The sequence below is a fragment of the Pieris brassicae genome, chromosome 6 (assembly GCF_905147105.1).
Source record: "Pieris brassicae chromosome 6, ilPieBrab1.1, whole genome shotgun sequence".
Taxonomy (NCBI): Eukaryota; Metazoa; Arthropoda; class Insecta; order Lepidoptera; family Pieridae; genus Pieris; species Pieris brassicae.
The window spans coordinates 20,577,139-20,598,292 of record NC_059670.1 but is presented as its reverse complement, the minus strand read 5'-3'; the positions used below and the strand labels follow the sequence as shown (position 1 = coordinate 20,598,292).

Sequence of the window (21,154 nt, the reverse complement as noted above, 5' to 3'; positions counted from 1 at the left end):
TAAAAGTGGCAATGGTCGAGGCATATAACAAGATAGACAGAAAAAGGTAGACTTTAAATACAACATATACACATAGATATAGAAGCGATAGCAGGAAGCGAATGGAGAAAGAAAACCATAGATGGAATCAGTTGGAAGCTGAAGGAGGCCTTTATTTAGGGGGTTCCGATCGACTGTACTGAAGGTAGCCAATATATATGATATATAGGATAACAAGGTAAAAATAATGTAAAACTTAAACGGGCTTTTGTCTATTACTTTATTATTATGTTACCATATACAAATTTATAAGGAGATAAACACAAAATTCTAGGAAAAAATGAAATGTAAACAATGAATTAAAAAGATAATAAAATGTGGTAAAAGCAAGCTCCACTCCTTTGAAGATTTTATTTCATACAAATACTTAAGCGTTACAAAGCAGTGTTGGCCTAGTGGCTTCAGCGTGCGACTCTCATCCCTGAAGTTGTCGTAGGTTCAATAACCGGCAGTGCCCAATGGACTTTCTAAGTAAGCATTTAACACTATCTCGAACGGTGAAAGAAAAAACGTCGACGCTGTGTGTCACAAGAGGCTGAACACCTATTTGCCTATTAAATTGACAAATGAAACAGATTCAGAAATCTGAGGCCAAGACCTAAAAAGGTTTTAACGCCACCGATTTTTTTTTAGATCAATATTTTGAATGCTGTCGACATTGAACATGAAACTCACGAGAGATACCGCGAAATTCAAGATAACATAATATAGTGTATTTTTTTGTTTTGAATCAATTATATCGAATAAAGTATATGTGGCTTGCTGACAACAACCACACAGCAGTTGAAAAACGCTTCAAAATATTTGAGAACTAAGGCGTTAAATGTAGTAGTGTATAAGAATTTAATAGTCTATCTTTGGTTTAGTATATATACCCATGATATATATATATATATATACCCATAACATTCTAATGATTCCTGAATTACGTAATTTCTGTCTGTGTAATTTCAGTTGTAGTATTAAATTACTGGAGCGATTTATACTCTAAAACGAGGGTTTACAGGGAAACTTGGTTTAATGAGTTTTGGAAAGCTTTTGTAACGGGGTAGGGTTACAAGTGAATTTTTATTAAATATTATAGCTATAAATAAATAGTGTATCATAAGTTTTTATAAGTTGTACTACCCCAAGTGTTCCTTGACTATTTTTTTGTTAGTTTATTGCTTTCTTTGATATAGTTGGATTAAAATGATTTTATTGTTACCAATCCAGTTAATTCTAAAGTTCTTAATAGAACTTCATTATATGTAAAGATTTGTTTGGCGTAAAAAGAATTTTATATTTGAGTTTTAGTTTATGTTAGAATAACTTACTCAGTAATCTGTTAATATTTCATGCCCTGAGCTCGATCAAACTTTACACGAAAACACTTAAATAGGCACCTCTATCCACATAATGGTAGTTCGCGATTAAAAACACTCAGTAGCGGAAGTCGAAGTGATGGAAATTTTTTATTCAGCTCCGAAAAACTCCTCCAAAAACTCTCCATATCGGAGGATCACGATGAAAAACAAACAGATAAGTTTCTGCAAATATAAAGAAATCTTAACCACGCTATTTTGGTCATATAAATTCGACGTTTGAATAACAATGAATCCCTTTCATCCTTTGTTAAATATTCAGAAATTTTTAAATTTGTTTCACGTCGATCACGTTACGATAAAGCCTTTGAACGAATTATTTACTCGATACCCGTTAAAGATACTGAATTATTAATCCCGGAAACTTAAAACGATTCGTTCGTTTAAAGGATGTTTTAAAGTATTTGTAATTTCAAATATAAATAAAATACTTAAAGTTGACTACCGTTTATAATTAACAATAATATTTTATATTGTGCAAAAGATTTTTATATGAGTTATGTAACCTAAGAAGGGCAGTGCTGGCATAGCGGATTCAGCGTGCGACTCTCATCCCTGAGGGCGTAGTTTCGATTTCCGGCTGTGCAGCAATGGTCTTTCTTTCTATATGCGCATTTAACATTCGCTCGAACGGTGAAGGAAAACATCGCGAGGAAACCGACTTGCCTTAGACCAAAAAGTTTACAGCGTGCGACAGGCACAGAAGGTTGATCACCTACTTGCCTATTAGATTAAGAAATGATCATGTAACATATATATAAATCTGAGGCCCAGACCTAAAAAGGTTGTAGCGCCATTGATTTATTTTATGTAGGTACATTAGTTAAGTTACATATAGATTTTAGCGCAAACCAAATGTTAGCAATCATTGCAGACTTGAACCTAAAATGAGCCCCATAACTTTTTCCCTCATTCATAAATTGTAATATAACATTCTCGTTTTCGCTAAATTATATTGAAGTGTCACTTAGATTGAGAACCCTTAAAAAAAGTCAAGTTAGTTTTTTTTGTTAACATTCCAACCTTACTGTGATTACTCATGTTAGTTATTAGCTCATGTTTTAAACAATTAAAGCGAGCTGACATCCAGCTTCAAACAAAGTGTTTCATTTGTTTCACATCCTTAGACAACCGCCACCGAACTGTACTCGTGTTATGTGAATACATATGTATTACCCTATATATTAGTCTGTACCGCACGTATGTTCATTTATTTTCGATTATATTTTGGTAATAAATAGTGTATGTTCAGGGATAACGAAACGTTGTCTGATACAGTTTGGTATGTAAAGAGTTTTGATTATATTGTGTATTACAAAACATCTTAGTATAAATATTTTTTTTATTCACTGTTCTAAAAATCTATTTCCGGAATCCTTGGTCTTATAATTCTGTCTTTCCTCTGCATCATGGCGTCTACAGCAGCAAAATGTATATTATATATACACTAAAATTCTCAAATCAGTTATGGCGCCATCCAGTGTACCATAAAGCGTGTCAAAAGAATAAAAATGTTCGACATCAGCAATTTTATAACGTCGAATCACTCAACGGCGTAGTAAATTCTATATTTTGATGGATTCGTGAATAAAACCCGAGCCTTATTTAAGTGAAAAGTTCTTATTTTACACGCAATTAACAAGTTATTCGCAGTTAAAGGCTTTGAACATTTTATGTACTTTGTAGAATTAAGATGGAAATATTAAATGAGTTTAAAGTGAGAGAGACCAAACCTTTCTTTTTTCTACTAAGTCGATTGACATATTTAGGAGTCGATTCCACAGTTCGCAATAGAAAACGTCTTGTGATCACTCTCCATAGTACACTTCATAGAATATGCAAAGAGACGCAATGTCTCTACGTAAAGACTGAATCAAGCTGATCATTGGAGATTTACAATTATACAAGCTTCGCTGAATTTGGTCAAAAGGCAGTAGCTGACGCACCGGGAGCACCACACGTGTGAGCAGTATGCTAGTAGGTATTGAGCCTTTTAGAACTGCATACGTTGTACCAGAGTGAAATAATTTCTTCATATTAAGTATATTCCTTGATTATAGTGAAATAAAATATATTCACATATTTCCGAGACAATTAATCTAAATTTGCACAAAATGAGTGGTCCATTAGGTAATCCCTTTAAAGAAAACCTAATGAATACTGCGTAATGTATAATTAATTTAACAATTTTTAGTCATTAGTGGTAAATATAAAAGCGTAGACAATTTAAAAATAATTATCAATCATCACCAGCCGTCCGACCAAGAGTATCCTATCATGAAGTGCATTGTAAGTTTTATATTTTTACGTTCATTTATATATTTGAATAATTTTATTATATCGGTTTTATTGATTACTAAAATAGTACACATTCATGGAACTCATATTCCGGGAATCTGCTAGTTAATAGAATTTTTATTTGTGTATTTATTTTCATATATACATTATACTTACAGATCATCACCGTGCTTGCGTGCGTGTTGGCATTAGATGCCATACCACTATACGGGTTAGGTTATGGCAGAGTCCCTGGGGTTGGACTAGGAATGGGCCCTGGAGTAGGGATGGGTATGGGCCCTGGAGTAGGGATGGGTATGGGCCCTGGAGCAGGGATGGGAATGGGCGCTGGAGCAGGAATGGGAATGGGCGCTGGGGCAGGAATGGGCATGGGCGCTGGAGCAGGAATGGGTATGGGCGCTGGGGCAGGAATGGGTATGGGCGCTGGGGCGGGATTAGGCATGGGGGGAGCTGGATTAGGTATGGGTGCTGGAGCAGGTTTAGGCGGGGCTGGATTAGGCTTGGAAGCTGAGAACGGACTGGGCATGGGCGGCGCCGGTTTAGGCATGGGAGGCGCTGGATTAGGCATGGGCGGAGCCGGTTTAGGCATGGGCGGCGCTGGATTAGGCATGGGAGGCATTGGAGGTGCAAGTCAAGGTGGCTATGCTAATGGCGCCAACTACGGTGGACAAAGCGGAGCTTCCGGTGCAAGTGGGGCCGGCAACCAAGCCATGCACAATGCTGGAGGTGGTGGTTTTCACAATGTCGGATCTCATCATTCCAGTGCCAGCAGTGTGAGTATAAAAGATAATTTTATTCTTTTAAGGTTTAAATTAAAGATTTCTTCAATATGTTTCTGAGATATAACTATATATTACATTTAAATAATATATAATAAAAACCAAAGTATACAAATCAAGTATTGTAAATAACCAGAGCATACTACTATAACATTTCTCTAGAGGCATTATTCTAAAAAACTTCTCTTAAACAGGTGACCAACGTACAAAACGACGACAGCCACAATATTGGTGGTGGGTCAGGATTCAACACTGGTGCACAAAATGGCGGCGGTTTCGGCCAATACCAAAATGGAGCGTCACAGTTTGGCAACCAGTACGGTCGTGGTGGTGGATCTTCAATGCTTGTTTAATTTAAATAAAGCCATAAAAGCAAACATATTATTTTATTACCTTTTATCCAACTTTCGTGTACGTTAAAATTGTCATTGCGTCGCAAGCAACATTTATTATTATTTTAACCTAATTTATAGAGTGAAAAACAAAAGTTAAAAAAATCATTAGTTTCACGCTTTTTTACTTTTGCAATGATTATTTCAGATTTTTGTATAATTCTTTGAAAATTTATAGTTATTATTAACGTTTTATCACAAAATGCTTAAATGAAATTAAAATTCACCTACAGCTGATCATATTTATTTAAATTAGCTCTTCAAAATGTTAACAGCCTAGACTGGAGTAAAATGTACCATTATTAAGTATAATTTCACGAATTATTTAGTTACAAAAAATATTTCCTATATATTTATAATACACTATTTACGAGCATTTCAGACAATTTATAAATAAATTTTCTTGTTTATCCTTAATATTTTTCTAGGCTAGTCTAAATTTTGTCAATTGTGATTAAGCAGACTTGACTAGGTACATTGAAAATCGAAAAACAGTGGATTTACGCTACGCGCATTTGCAATTCTTTCTCCAGCCTATTTCTCTTGAGAGCCTATTCTTTGTACAAACTGAAAAGACCTTATACACTTAACTACAATAATAGTACCGTATTAATGCGTTTTTATTCGAAACTATTTATAATGAGACCCCTTAGGGGCCTCTCAAGGAAGTCGCTTTCCCTAAGCTTCATATTACGTCCTTTACTTTAATTTTATTATTTTATTAAAGTACTCCTACAGCTATTCTTTAAAAAATATTCAAACAATTACATTATACACAAAAGCCAAAAACGGAATACACATTCAAACATAAACACCTAACAGCACAGTTTTACCTATTTATACAAAAAATATAACAAAGTACAAATTCATACTAAATTCTAAATTATAAGTTCTAAGATTTACTGATCATTATAATAAATATTTAATATAAAGGGAGAATATCAAAGCCATTATTAATAAAAGATACCAGAGTCTTTTTTAATCATTCTTTAGTCACATTAAATATATCTATTTGCTGGTCCTTCCTAATATTGTTTTTAACGTTAGTTTTGAGCGAAATTTGCAACTCCCATACAAGGAATACCTTCAATAATGTAAATTGCTTTTTAAAATGTTGTTAAATTATCAACCAACCAAAATGTATATTCAAAGTCGAGGTCAAAAGTCATTTATTCTTAGAGGTAACACAATGTACACTTATGAACGTCAAAAAAAAAGAAATATACAATAAATGCTTCTAATTTTACATTTACTGCAAGTTCTCAAATCAAGGGCGTAGAACGAAAGAGATGAACTGGCAATAAACCTTTCCGCCACTCTTTTTAATCGCCAAGTTTTTTTTTGTATTACACAACGTTTGTAAGGAGCTGCAACTAGTACACCATGTTCCACATGACATCAGCAGGAAGCATGGTGAAATAGGAGCATACAGGATTATATGATATTGTTGGAATTATGTACGTTTGTTTAAAAAATTCCCAGAAATTAAAAGTCCTATTGAGAATACTTTTCTCAATTAAATCAATTATGTTCCAACTACTATAGAACAATCTAAGTTTAATGAATTATGGGTCAGTAGATTCGATATAGAGGTGAATAGGCGCTTATGAAAGGCACACACCTTCTATACTATATTTACCTACATATATGATACATATCATGTATCATATATGTAGGCATTTATATCGAGATATAATATTCGTTTGATCATTGACCTATCGCATATCAGGAAAGCTAGTGTAACGGACGCAATGACCGGAAATTGACGAAACGGAAGCCTACTAAAATTCTAGTTTGCAATTCACGTTGTTTTCGAAATTCAGATCACATCCTCTTTATGCCGAGTAACAACTAACAACTATCTGCATACAATTTGAAATGGCAGTTTTTCAATACAAAAGAGTATGTTTTTCGATTACAATTAAATGTATGCCTGCTGTCTTAGAGCTGGAAAATACAAGACGATGTTGTTGCTGCCCTTAATTGTATTTCTAATAAGAATTTAGTGTTAATATAATCCCCTAAGTAATGCGTACATATCCCAAATTAAACTGTGTTAGGAAGACTAAGGAAGCAAGGAGTTCTACTCCTTTGCTGTGTTTACAAGAAACGACAATTCAAATCGTGCAGTGTGGCATCTGGGGATATAAACAACGAAGGGGTGAAACTACAGTGTGCTTCAGATGAGCGTTGTTTGAATTTAATACAAAGATCATATCAAGACTACTTCCGAGAAATTTGTGGAATATACATTTCTGAAATGTAAATCGATCAAACTTAATTATTATATACAACAACATATTTTTTTAAATTAAAACCAGCCAAACAATCAAACCGATCAAAGTGTAAGGCTTCAACTTGAATTGCAATTCCAATACCAAGTTTTCACACCACAAAATCCCAAGTTCAGACGGATATTGAAATATCGTCGTTAAATCAAGTCATATCTAAACTTTGCCACTTCCAGTTATAATTTGGAAATTGGACTTACAGTATAGCACTGCAGATCAAAGTTGCACCATCAAACAATAGCTCTACGCTCGAAACAGTATATAAGGGTGAAATGTGATTCAGAAATGAGCTCGATTCCTATAAGTCAAAAATTAAGTACCCTTGTATACAAAAATACGGTATTTTTCATCATCATACGGTCATCGTTAAGTATATGTACTAATAGTGTTATCATTATGACGGATTATTAATGACATTTTTACCACACTAATGAAATGGAAATTCCGATTCCCCGAATCGTTTTTTTAATTAAGAGTCAGATATAATAGCTGTTAAATTAATATAAAATAATGTACTTCCCTCGTCTATTATTCATTATCGAAGGTTGACCGGCGAAAACATGAAGTGCTTTGTAAGTTATATATTTTATTCTGCCCTTTTTAATAACTTTAGCGAAAAAAAATTTACCTATACAAGACTGAAGATACCAATCAAAAATTATTAAGAAATCTTTTTGTTTTAAAGGCAGTTGTTTATCATAAAATTTGCATTACAGATCCTTCTCCTTACGGTTTGCGTTGCATCGCTCCAGGCGCAACCATTCTATCCAGGCATTGGCCTGGGTCTTGGTGGAATGGGTAGCGGGGGTTACCTCAATGGGGGTGGATACGGTGGCGGCCGGTACAACGGCGGCGCGAGTGGCCTAAACAACGCTGGCTATGGCGGATCCAGACTGGGCGGATACCACAACCTTGGCGCTAATCATAACAGCATGACCTCTGTGAGTATCAATCTTACTCTGCTAAAACCTGTCGAAGCTATAATAATATACTTGATGCGCATGTAATTTGGTAGTCTATAAGTGCTTGACAACTTTGAGGCTGAAGATTAGTAGGTTGTCCTCCAAATCTTTTTTCTTTTTAACTGAAAAATCTATTGTTTTTATCAGATCCTAACTTCATATTTATTAACAGATGTCAAATAATGTGTAGTTTTTCTTAAATGTAATCCGCCTTTTCAGCTCAACCGTGCCGACAACTCTGGCTACCACAATGTTGGTGGTGGTGGCTCGCTGGCCAATGGCGGTTACCTTGGCAACGGCTACAACAATTACTTGAACGGTGCCAACGGTTATGGCAACGGCTATGGCATGGGCGGAGGCGGAGGTGGATTAATTCTTTAAATAAATCCTTCTTCAATTGTTTAATAAATAAATTGAGCATCAATTTACTGCTTTTCTTTTGAGCTTTTTGCCTTTAACTAAAGGTTGTATTTCCAACATTGTTTTCTTAATTTGGAACTAATTTATTTCAAACGATATGTACCGAAATTTGTTGATTTATGCCTATAATAACTGCCATAAAACGGAATTGTTCAAGCCTCCACATAAAGTTTAAAAATTAAAAGCCTTTTGCTCGTACAGATATATCTTTAAATATATTTTACTACATCATGTAGAAGAAAACCTTATTTTATGGTTTTTATATAAAAATATGGGATAAAGGTTTTGCCGTAGTGGCCGTGCGACTCTCATTTCTAAGTACATAGGTTCGATCAGAGTCCCATATGTGCGCACTTAACAGTCGCTCGTACAGTGAAGGAAAACATCGTTGAGGAAATCGGCCTATGACCCAAAAAGTTGAGAGTGTGTATCAGGCACAAGTGGTAGATCTTCTTACTTGCGTATTAGAAATGAGCGCGGAAGAGATACATAAATCTCAGGCTAAAGGGTTTTACTGCCATTAGTATACATAAAAAAGGCTTTTTGTTTTTTTCCGGACTAAAGACGGCTTCATCGAAATATACAGCGTTTTCATAAACAAAAACTTTTATATTCGCTGTATCCTCAGCCTTGTTTTCGCATTCGAGACTCGAGTGTTAATTACACCGTCGGAGGCTCTCCTGTAAAATATCACTAAATGAAAAGCACCAAATTGCTTACGGAAAAACAGTGGCCCATTTCCCGGGCCATTTTGTAAATACGACTTTATTTCAACGCATTAAGGTGTAAATTGATTTTTAGCGTGTAAGTGTTTGCAAATCACGTAAATAGAAACACTTCTATGGTTGAGGGCTTTTGTCCTTGCGAGCAAAATATGTGGAGTATAGCTTCACCCGAATTTTAATAAAGGGATAACGTTTTACGGGAATAATTACGTAATTTGGGACCAATGGTACCTTTGATATCAGGTTGATAAATAGGTATTTTCTGTATCGTTAAAGGAAAATTGATACATTATAACATAAGTGTTTCAACGCAACATTAAGAACTTATTGGAACTGGATAAACATTTGCGTTGGTGAACAATAGTATTTTTTTTAATTTAATAATATCTATGTGAAATAATTTAATAATAGACAGACAGAGGTATGACAGATCATATGCTGCAACGATTTTTAATGCAAAATTAGTGAATTTTTACTAGAGACGTTTTGAACTATTTACGGTGGTTGACGCATAATAATATAACATAAAAAAAATTTTATAGCACAGGGGGCATACGGGCTGAAGGCAAAATGTTAAGTGATACGCGCCGTCCATGGACAATGCCAAAGGGGATGGCGTTTTCCCGGATGATCCGATCACCGTAGCCAATAACAAATAAAAAACCTCCCCCGCGGCATAGTAAAAACAGATTAAAGGTAAAACCTTTACCGGGTAAGGTAGGAACTTTTACTTCACACTTAGCTCATTCCAGTGAGCTTCCGTCCTGCCCTTTGGGCGATTGACCATCCCTCGACGGCACAAACCGCGGTCTGGGACTCCCAGATGGCCCAAAGCCTGAGCTACGGTCGCCAAAACATCCCGCGAGATTTAAAAAAAAACGTCTTTTTTATATATATCTCACTTTTTACATGTATTTGAGTACTTTGTGTTGTAATTTTAAATATTACATTAATTGTAGGAAAAGCAATAAGTAACTAATAAAACCTACATTAAAATTAATTTGGGTTTTCCATCTTAATTTAATGAAAACTAATTACTGAATGACATTCCAATTATGATTGATTTTTAATCAAATAAAAGACAAAACAGATTACAGGTTAATTAAGAACGTCCCTGTGTAGCCAAGATGAAAGTCTTTGTAAGTATCTTAATATTGTTATCCTTATCTTGAATTCAGGCTTTAATAAATAACTGTTATAGAACTGTTTCACGATATTTTGTCAATATAATTGGCAAGTAGGTGATCGGCCTCCTGTGCCTGACACAATCCGTCGACTTTTTGGGTCTAATGCAAGGTATGCTCACGATGTTTTCCTTCACTATTGGAGCTAATGTTAAATGCGTACATAGAAAGAAAGTCAATTGGTCCAAAGCACAGAAATGGTTTTTTTTAAATTTATAACATAGCCCCCTATGAGCAAACGAGGCTACGGGATGCCCAATAAGAGCAGTCTTCATATTTTTTGGGTGCGAGCCTAAAATATCTTATTCAACTAACTTGATGTGACAGTGTCTCAAAGTCCATAATTTCTTAAAAGCGAAACAAGATAAAAGTAACTATTTATTTTCAGGTACTTTTTGTTGCTTTCGTCGTAGCATCAGAAGCTCTACCTTTGATGGGTCCGTTGGAAGCAAACATAGGCCTGGATGGTTTTGGTGCAGGTTTGGGTCCTTTAGAAGAAATCGGAGCTGGATTCGGCGCCGACCTAGATGATATCATACAATCAACTATTGCTATGGGTTTAAACGGAGCTGGTGCTATGAATGCTGGACTGTTGGCGGCCCAAAATGGTTTGGGATATGCTTTGAATGGCGGCGTAAAGGGTCTTCTTGGTGGGGTGGCGTTGGGAGCTGGGTTGGGACTTGAAAATATATAACTTTGCGTTACCTATTGTCTAGTGTCATTAAAAATGCAATTAAATAATGAATACATGAAACGTTTCATTTTATTTATTATCCGTTATCAACAAGTGAGTTGATTCAACCTGAACAACAAGATTCGTTGTGTCGTGTTGTGTTTGATGACACAAAATATATTTGGCCTTTTACGTAGCTAGTAGGAATTTGCAGCCACCATTCGTGCCATACCAGAACCGCAATTAATGTTTTTTTAAGACCAGTTTTTCGGATTGAAATATCCTAAAGTTTAACCCTTTAGCTGTGTCCTTTGTGTATGGGGCGTTAAGTAAACCGCGACATAGTGTAAATCAATCCGAACATATGTTTAGGAAATTTAATTTTTACATTTTAATATGGCGTAACATATTAGGTGTTCGAAAACGTACAAAAAAATTATGAAGATATATAACTTAACTATATATAAAGCTTACCGTCATATAAGCATAGTTCTTACGTATTAAAATTTGTAGCTGTAACGAAGAATTTACCTGAAACAAAAGAATCTTGTTAGAATTCGTTTACATATCATTTAAACCACAAGTCTGCGTTGGAACCAAGACTAATATCGCATAAAGCTCAGAGCCCAGAAGTTCTCATTGTACTAATATTGTGCTTTTTAATGGAAATTTAATTAAGGAGACTTAAAATCTGCGCGTAATATACAACAGCAGTATACTAATAATATGTTGTATGTTGTTTCTCATTTACAGTCACAACTACCTGTTGTCTTACTACCGGCAGACGTTAAGTCGATATATTTAAGCTAAATATGGAAGTCATATTGAAAAATTAAGCCCACTTTAATTAACATTATTCTCAACACGTCTACAGAAATTCGTGGATTTCTGAATACCACTAAACAGATATTGATGAAAATGATATCCTAAGAAAGAATTTAAAAGAGTTTTTTTTAAAGGCAGTTTTTGCCGCCCACCACCACTATGTGGACCCATGAATTTCCGACCAATTTTTCATTTAGTATCCTTCAAGAAAACTTAATTTGTTGCACTTGCCATTCCTCTGGCATTTAAAGTGTCCATGGGCGGTAGGTATTTCCTAACCCATACGACTTAGGGAGATTCAAAGAGCGTACCATAGGTATCACTTAATATAATCCCTCCTGTTCTGTTAAATATAAAAAAAATTGGTTCAAAAATTAACTAGCCATGACAGATCCGTTCCATCCGTCATTAATAAAATGTAACATTCATCTTAAAAATCAATTAATTGTCTAATTACTATTTGATACGAGCCATCTATATAAAATTAATTTACGATCAATCTAAATCACTACAGGTGCAGCCGTTCATTTGTTTGTTAAAATGAAGCTGGTAAGTAATTTTAAACAGCTTTTTTTGTACATTATATATTCATTAATATTATGGGTTTTTTACGCGAGTACTAAAAATTGATAAAAACGGGAATATACTTTTATTTTTATTGATAAAGCACTCGAAACGTCGACTTGTTAAAATAATTATTCGTCAAATTCAGTAAAAATAAGGGTATAGTATGTTGTATCTAAACAGCAACGAGTGTGGACCTAGCTTCAGCGTGCGACTCTAATTCCTGAGGTCGTAGGTTCAATCCCCGGTTGAGCACCAATGTACTTTCTGTCTATGTGTGTATTTAACCATCGCTCGCATCGTGAGGAAAGCCCTATACCCAAAAAAGGAAGTTTTAGAAAATAGAAATGATCACGAAACAGATACACAAATCTGAGGCCTACACCTAAATGGTGTGAACTGTGCATTTTAGGCACTTTCAGACGCACAACATTTCTTTGTTTACACGATAATGGTAATTCTAGAAAAGGGCCAACCTGTTAAAAGGCCTATTTAGGCCTCTTCTTTAAACTTTCAATTTTTGATAAACGTACTATATACTTCTAATATTGATACAACATCTTCATATAGGCTGTAGTGGTTATCCTCTGTGCAGCTGTGATTGAAATAAGCTCCTACAGGATTTATGGAACTCCAGACTATGGAATAAGTAGAGGTAGATATCCATATCCCTATCCAGGGCCTGGATATCCGGGTTACTCTCCATACCCGGGTGGTTATAACGTGGACAAAAGTTACATGAGGGGTCGGAATTTTAGAAATAAGAATTATGATAAAGGATCGAGCGGGGCAGAAGATCAACATTTTCACAACTCTGGAAAACGCGAGCATCATAATAAGGGCCACCATCACAGCAAAGTTACTAAGGTAAGATATTCTACAACTAAACAAGTCGATAGTGGAAAAATAAGTATTCAAGCAACACATTAATGTTTATCTAAAAATGGCAAATATGAGTACATTGATGGAGGTATTTTTGGAAAATCTCTTTTGACAGCTTCAAAGAGACACAAGAATAAAGACTCTTAAAGGCTCTGGAAATAAAATTTCGCTTTGAAATTTCTAACAAAATACTTCCCTAATAATAATAATGATTAAAGAAACTCCATGGTTCATTACTAAAAAAAATATTATGTATTTTATTTAAATCATTGTTAGAACGAACCTTAAGAGAAGCTTAATTATCTTTTTTGGTTAGCGACTGTCTCGTATATAATGAATTCTTATGTATACAAACAGTTATTCTGTTGTCTCAGTGGCAGAAGCAACTTAATCACTGAGCTACACAGACAATATAAAAATTGAGATATAAATGTGTTTCTTTAATTGGGGCCGTTTTTAAATGAACTGAACTTTTCTATGCTTTAAAGTCTTCATTCACACTAAACAATATACAGTAATCCCTCCTATAACACGGTAGATTGGTTCCGCGTTATAGGAAACGCATTGTTGTAGTATTTTTCCATTACGCGCTTGTATGACCCCATATAACGCGTGATGTACGAATTGACGTTTCACTTTTCTCGTTGATGGGGATTTGAATATATTAAAAAAAAAACTATGTTATAAGCAAAAGAAGCGCGTACAAGTCATTATAAATGTCACAGTGCAGAAATATAAGGTATGCTATGCCCGCGTTGTATGAGGAGAAATGTTAAACCAGGAACTATAAATCGCGTAATATGAAAATGCGTTATAAAAGGGTTATCTGTATTAGTTTCAGAATTTAATCGAATAAGGAAGATTTAGGAACATTTGTATTTATATTAACAGATAGAAAAGTCTGAACACTCCGGAGGCCATGACATAGGCAGCTCTGAATCATTCAACACAGGAGGTGGGTCTGGTAGAAACTACAACAACTACAACAAAGGAGACAGTGCGGCTGGCAAAGATTACGATAGAGGACAAACACACACTGGACACTGGTAGACTTCATTTAATAAACGTGAAAATTAAGTTTTTTCTTTTATTATCTTTGTTTGAGTTTCTTGCATTCTGGACCCTTAACAAAACAGTTACGTCAATACACTAATGACTAGGGACTATAAGTTTATATAGTTTGCTGAGTTTCATTATCGGACGTCAAGGCAAAATACAAAATACCATCCGTATCACCTCGACGTCCGTCGTTCCACAACTGACAGTTTTCTAAGGCAGTTTATGTCACGCACCACCACTATGTGGAACCAGCTGCCCACTGAAGTATTTCCGATCCAATTCGTCTTAGGATCCTTCAAGAAAAGAGCGTACCAATTCTTGATAGGCCGGCAATGCCAAGTGCAATGTGATTGTCCATGGGCGGCGATATCTAAATAAGGCTTCAGTGTGCGACTCGTAATCCCTGAAGTCGTAGGTTCGATCCCTAGTTGCGTATCAATGGACTTTCTGTGTGTGCGCCATTAAGATTTGCTGTAACGGTGAAGGAAAGACCTTAGATCTAAAAAGACAACGGCGTGTGTCAGCCACAGAAGGTTGATCACCTACTTGCCTATAAGATTGACAAATGATCATGAAACAGATACAGATATCTGAGGCCCAGACCTAAAAAGGTCGAAGCGTTACTATATATACTCTATTGACCTATATCTGGTATAAAAATGAATTTAGAAAATAAGTTTCCTCTATTTTTAAAATATTTATTCTATATACAAAATCATTTATTCTTTGTATATTGACAGATTGAATAAATTAATTTTGATTAGAAATAACTTTTGGACAATTGACATTCAAAGGTTGAACTTTTAGCTACGAATTTAAGTTACATTTTGAGACTTGTCATGCAATCAAAAGTATATAGTGAGTACTGAATGTGAATTAAACAATAGGCTCTACTTACAAAACCCTTTAATGAATTTTCTAAGCTTATTCATGTTGTCTTTCAGATGATGTACCTACATAATAAACTTATTTTTAATTTATATTCAGTGCTTATAACAATTTTAATTTTCTCTCCATGGAGTTGCTGAAAATGTCGACAATATGTAAATTAACTTAGATAATCAGAACTTACAAAAACTCACACTAGTATAAGCATTCTTCACTACATCATTATTTTATTATAAAAAACTTGGCTAAAATATATTCATGTTAAGTACTGAATAATTGTATTAATCTTCGATTATTAATTAACGATCATAAATTAATTTGCATGGCACCTCACAGTCCTTCGAAAACTTAATTAATTTTCTCAAAACGCTTAATATTACCTAATTAACTAAATCAACGTGCTATAAAAGCTTCAATAATACAGCGTAATCATCCTTTCAGAGTTATATTTATCAAAGTAAACATTAATTTTAAAATGAAACTCTTGGTAAGTTTTAAAAGATTTTCTTAAAGTAATTTAAGGCAAACAAAGGTGTTCAGTAACACCTCCGCCCGTGGACACTTACATTGGAAAAAGGCTTGCAAGTGGGTTGCCTGCCTTTTAGGAATCGGTTAGCTCTTTAGTTGAAAGTTTACCTAGGATTCGAACTTACGACTGGCAGAAACTGCTCGACCACCTTCACTAGGCAGTAATAAAATATAGGCATAGTATTTATCCACGCATTGTCAGGTTTCCAGTAGTATCTCTTATTTGAGAACCTACCAAATGTCAAAAAGCTATTTAATGTTTTGTCTTTATTACTCTTGTGTAACTCGTATACGTATACAAACGTCTCAAAACCTTATGTATCTGACTTCAGTACATTTACAAATAAGGCCCAAGGTAAAAAGAGAATGATATTGATTACTTGTAAAAAAAAAAAATTTTTTTATGTATTTGTTTGCATAACTGTGGTCGCATAACTAGGTCGCTTTCCAGGTTTCCCATCGCAAATATGGATGAACTGGAAATATAAAAAATGAGGGTTGTCCGCGATTTGAGAACGGGGAAAGCGGTATTGCCAGGGAGGGATTTCTCAACTTTGGCACACGGGAATTTCATAATATCGGAGAGATTAAATGATAGTTTTTATTAAAAAAATAACTAAGAAATTATTAACGAAACACAGTAAGTGAAGTCTAGTTTAGTTTTAGAAATTTTCGAATAAGGCTTAACAAATTGCCCCTCTGTGGGGCGTGGGCCCTACGTTGGGTAACACTGCTGTTGAGGATACTTATTATCCTAATAATAATTATATTTAATATTGATTATTAATTATCAGATAACAAAATGGTCACAATATAGGTGGTTCTGATGAGTTCAACAGTGGGGCGGCATCTAGCGGATCCTTTAAGGAACACCACAACAATTGCCAGGCATTACGCGCACGAGAGAGGTGACCATGCGTTTGCGTCTATTTAAATAAATAATAAAATCGACATGAAATCTCGATTAATCCCCGATTTAAATTTATTTTAGCTCAGTATTGGCCTAGTGGCTTCAGCGTGCGATTCGCATCCCCGAGGTCGTGGGTTCGATCCCCAGCTAATAGATTTTCTTTTCATGTGTATGTAATTTATTATATTTTACTTTATTACAAATAATAATGTCAGTTTTTCATTATATTTCAAAATCTACTTACTGAGTTTTGTTGTCAAATTCCAAAAATCTTCCTAAAAACCTATAATTTTAGCTTCTTAAATTGATTTATAAACATTATTTCTCAGCAATTGCATATTCCATACCTATAATATAATATAGTCATAATTTTAAGAAAGCAGAGGCAAAATATGATGGGAAACACTTACCTGCACAATTGAATACATTAGTATTTAGTTATTTTTTAATGAAATTTCGCTGTCGGCCTTCAGGGACCTGACAGCTCAGCTCGGGCTGTTTTGGCGAGCGTAGCTCGCCTGGAATGTGCTGTTTTTATTGCAAAAGCTGCCACTGTATATGTTCTCTGGACGAATTCGCAAAAACTACAATAAATATCCTATGTTACGGTTAAAATACATAACCATCGCATTGGCTATTAGGTGGAATAAAAGGGATAACGGGGAAGGATTGGAAAATGGCAGCCAGGATGAGGGACAAGTGGTAAAACTTAGAAGAGTCCTTCACTCTGTCTGAGGTTGTGTACTATTATTAAATATAATGACATTGACTAAATGTAATCCTGATTATGTAGTACTCGAACATTGTCTTGTTTTATTTTATTAAATAAATTAAACCGGTACAACCCTTGGAAAACCTCAGATTCCTGTATATTTGTTTTGTTATAACTTCTGTGCACTTTGGTCTAAGTGCAAACGTCGCGGTAGTACCTAATACTTTAAATAAAGTTTATTGCATCGTGATATCACGACTGCTTAATATTACTTATAATATTTATTGAAATTGCTTCATAAAGGCAACTGCACAACGCCTTATTAAATTGAAAAATTGGAAGAATTTGTTTTTATAGAAACGGATGGACACTCTCAATACCAGAAGGCTCACGATTTTGTTTCCGGCCTTTTAGTGTTGGTACACTCTTTTTTTGAAGGACCTTAAGTCGAATTGGTTCGGGAAAACTTTACTGGGCAGCTCTTGTAGTGCGCGGCAAAAGGTGGCGCGGTTGCTGATGATGAAGCTACGTATATCAATATATCCGAATGTTTTAAAAATACAATAAAATCCTAATTACAATATGAAAAACCGTAAATATTAAAAACACGACATTCGACTACACATAAAGTATAATTTCTATAAGCCTGGCAAAAACTAAGACAGGCAGTAATTTTAATCGACTTTAAAAATCCTAGACGTTATCAATTCCATAAGTAATTATAGTATAGAAGTAATGTAATATCTAACATTTTTACAAATGTAAGATATTTACGAGCCTCTGACATTGATATAACAAAGACAATGAAACATTGTTATTAAAAGATTTTTCTTGATATAATATATTTGCTAAAACATTATTTGTTTAGGACAGGCTTCTAAAATATATAATAGATCAGTCAGATCTTCCATCCATTGACATCAGGCGTTCCAAGGCTTGTTTTAAAGACTTCTATCGGAATCGGAATTACTTTATTTTTTGAAGTAACACATCTTAGAGGCGTTCGAAAAAATTTACCGTCACATTTTTGGGTTATGTGTCACATTTTTCCGTTAGGCGCCATGTTTTTCTTGTCCCTACCACTGTTGATTCGAAGCCATTTTAAACAAAAATATATCATAACGATTCAATAATAAATATAATAAATAAATTCAATAATAATTTAAGTAGTAATAAGGTAAAATGAAATAATTGTATTATTTGTATTCATGTCTATGATAATAAAAGCTTTTTGTTAAACTTTATCTAATTTATTTAATATAGTAGATCATTTTTCGAAAAATAAGGTCATAAAGAAGTTTCACTAGTTGGAAGTTTTCTTTCACACTTAGTACACGCACACATTTTTTAAATTTTATAACCCTCATAAATCATTGTATGCAATGAATTAGTAAATAATCTGTGTAAATCCGCCTTTATAAGCCAAATATAATGAAAGAACTTTTAAACTACTCGAGGTATCAAACATTGTCAATATGTCGAATTATGTAAGTTTTTAAAATCCTTTCGATAAATTTTTAAACACAAAAATAGTTTTTAACAAATTTTATTTTATATATCAATTCAATATACGTTAGTTTTGTGTTCTAAGGCTTAAACTATTAAAAATGTGAATATAAGTTTTTGCTTAACCTTTTTGTATGGAGCATTGCTTTATTGGATATTTGTATATATGTTTCCTATAAAAGTTACCTATAGGAACGAAAATAAAATTATTCTGGCTCTTAAAATACAGTAGTGTCCTATAGAAAAATAATTTTAATATTATTTCCAGATTACACTATTGTTTGTCATAATGGCAGCTCTTCTAATTATGGTAATGTAAATTATTAAATAACTATCTCAATTAATCCCAAATCACGATATTTATCATGTTTTTCATTGATTTTTGAGCAGTACTTCAGAGCCGTTTCGAATTCCGCGACACATCGACCTTGGAAAGCTGTCTTCATCAAAAGACAAACTTACAAAATTGCAAAAATACAAGAAACTTTACGAACCCTCATTTACCGCCTATTCATTGATAAATAGAACTTGAACGAGCTTTAAGAAAACACAATTTTATATTTAAAAGCGAAATTAATCAAATTCTCGCAAAATCTATAAAACTGATTAGAATCTCCCATCATTTACGAAATAAGTGATTGTTAATAGCTATTTCTTTAACTTAGTTATAGTTGATATGACATTCGACTCTGTTCTTCGAGACCAACGACGTCTGATGTGTAGTACTGCGACTACCCGGTCAGTTATTAGATAGCCAAAAATTTAGCAACATAAAAATTAAAAACTATTTTATGTACAATTATCGAGCACTTAAACAAGACTATGGTTACTTAATTTCGATGATTCAGATTGAATTATTATATAAATTAAAAAAATATATATAAGTAATGTCTTTTGTTAACATAGCTTTTACACATTAAGAAAACACTTTTTAAACGGATTGAAGCTATGTATTATTATTAAAAACTTATAATTATTTACATAATTTTAACTATAAATTTTTTTTGCGTGCTTCACAGCGTTAAAATTATGTAAATAATTATAAGTTTTCTTAAATATAAGTAACCCAAAAACCCTATATTATAATCCATTTTGAGCAGAGTTCAAAATTGTCGACATCGAAAATTATAGCACAATTCTCAATAAAACGGCCGTTTTTGCATTTTATTTCAGGGCCTTGAGACCAGCGCCTGTGTAATACCTGCAGTGATTCGCGTCGAAAATGATCTGGCTAGACGCGTATTGCGAAGGGGTATTACGTTAGCGGGATAGACGTCTATAGAAAATATTCTGTATGAAAATAATAAAGTATAAAAATCATTTTTTTTACTTATTTAATGTGTTTGATTTCACGAAGTATAATTCAGCCTATGGCAAACAGGTATATAGTCGTCTCTATCTAATAAATTGTTTTCACGCTGTGATCGAAGAAACCAGATACATAAAATAAAACATTGTATAAAGGTTTTTATAGTAATAGGTCTTAATTTGTTTTATGAAAATATGTTGTGTGTTTTGTGACCTGCCTGACCCGGACTCGTCGTTTAGTTACATGACAATTACGCAACCAATAAACATTTTGAACTCGGGAAAGTACAATAAATCAAAAACCGTAAAAATCTTTATTATATTTTTTTAAATTTTCCGATCTTTTTAAATTCAACGACAAAACGTCGAGAAGCGTTATTTTCCTCAAGTAAATAAGTAATTAACTTACGAATTCACCCAACAATCCGTCAAGGACCCTTCAGAACGCCAACCCCCTCTCCCAGAAGAATGGAATTACTTTTATCTGATGTTATTTCATTATATTACAACAATAATGGGATAAGAATTAAAATCGTTACGGACTCTACGGATTTCAAAAATTCAGTAGGAAATAATTTTGAGTCCAATGTATAAAGATTCGAAAAAGGGAGGCCTAAGTCATCCAGCGATCGAATGCGGCGCTTGATTAAGAACTGGTGGCAATCTGATGGACTTTTTAGTCCAAAAACTAGCTGAGAGTGAAAAGTGTTGAACTAATAATAAGTTCTCGCCTGCCTTTAGAGCATGCGCCCCTGAGCCGTTACACCACCATCTCGCAACCACGCACTACGCAACAGCTAGTGTCTATATACAATAGAATTATTAATAGATGGAATACAATACTA

General features: G+C 34.1%; 1 protein-coding gene and 1 long non-coding RNA gene across 2 annotated transcripts in view; one reads left to right on the top strand and one right to left on the bottom strand.

The window, feature by feature from the left end:
* Window positions 1-21,154, bottom strand: part of LOC123710562 (calsyntenin-1) — a 157,045-nt gene that overhangs the window by 64,128 nt on the left and 71,763 nt on the right. The window lies entirely within an intron of this gene.
* LOC123710563 lies at window positions 18,953-20,321 on the top strand. The gene is made up of 3 exons (XR_006753847.1): window positions 18,953-18,982; window positions 19,270-19,311; window positions 20,175-20,321. It is a non-coding gene; the product is annotated as an uncharacterized LOC123710563 (long non-coding RNA).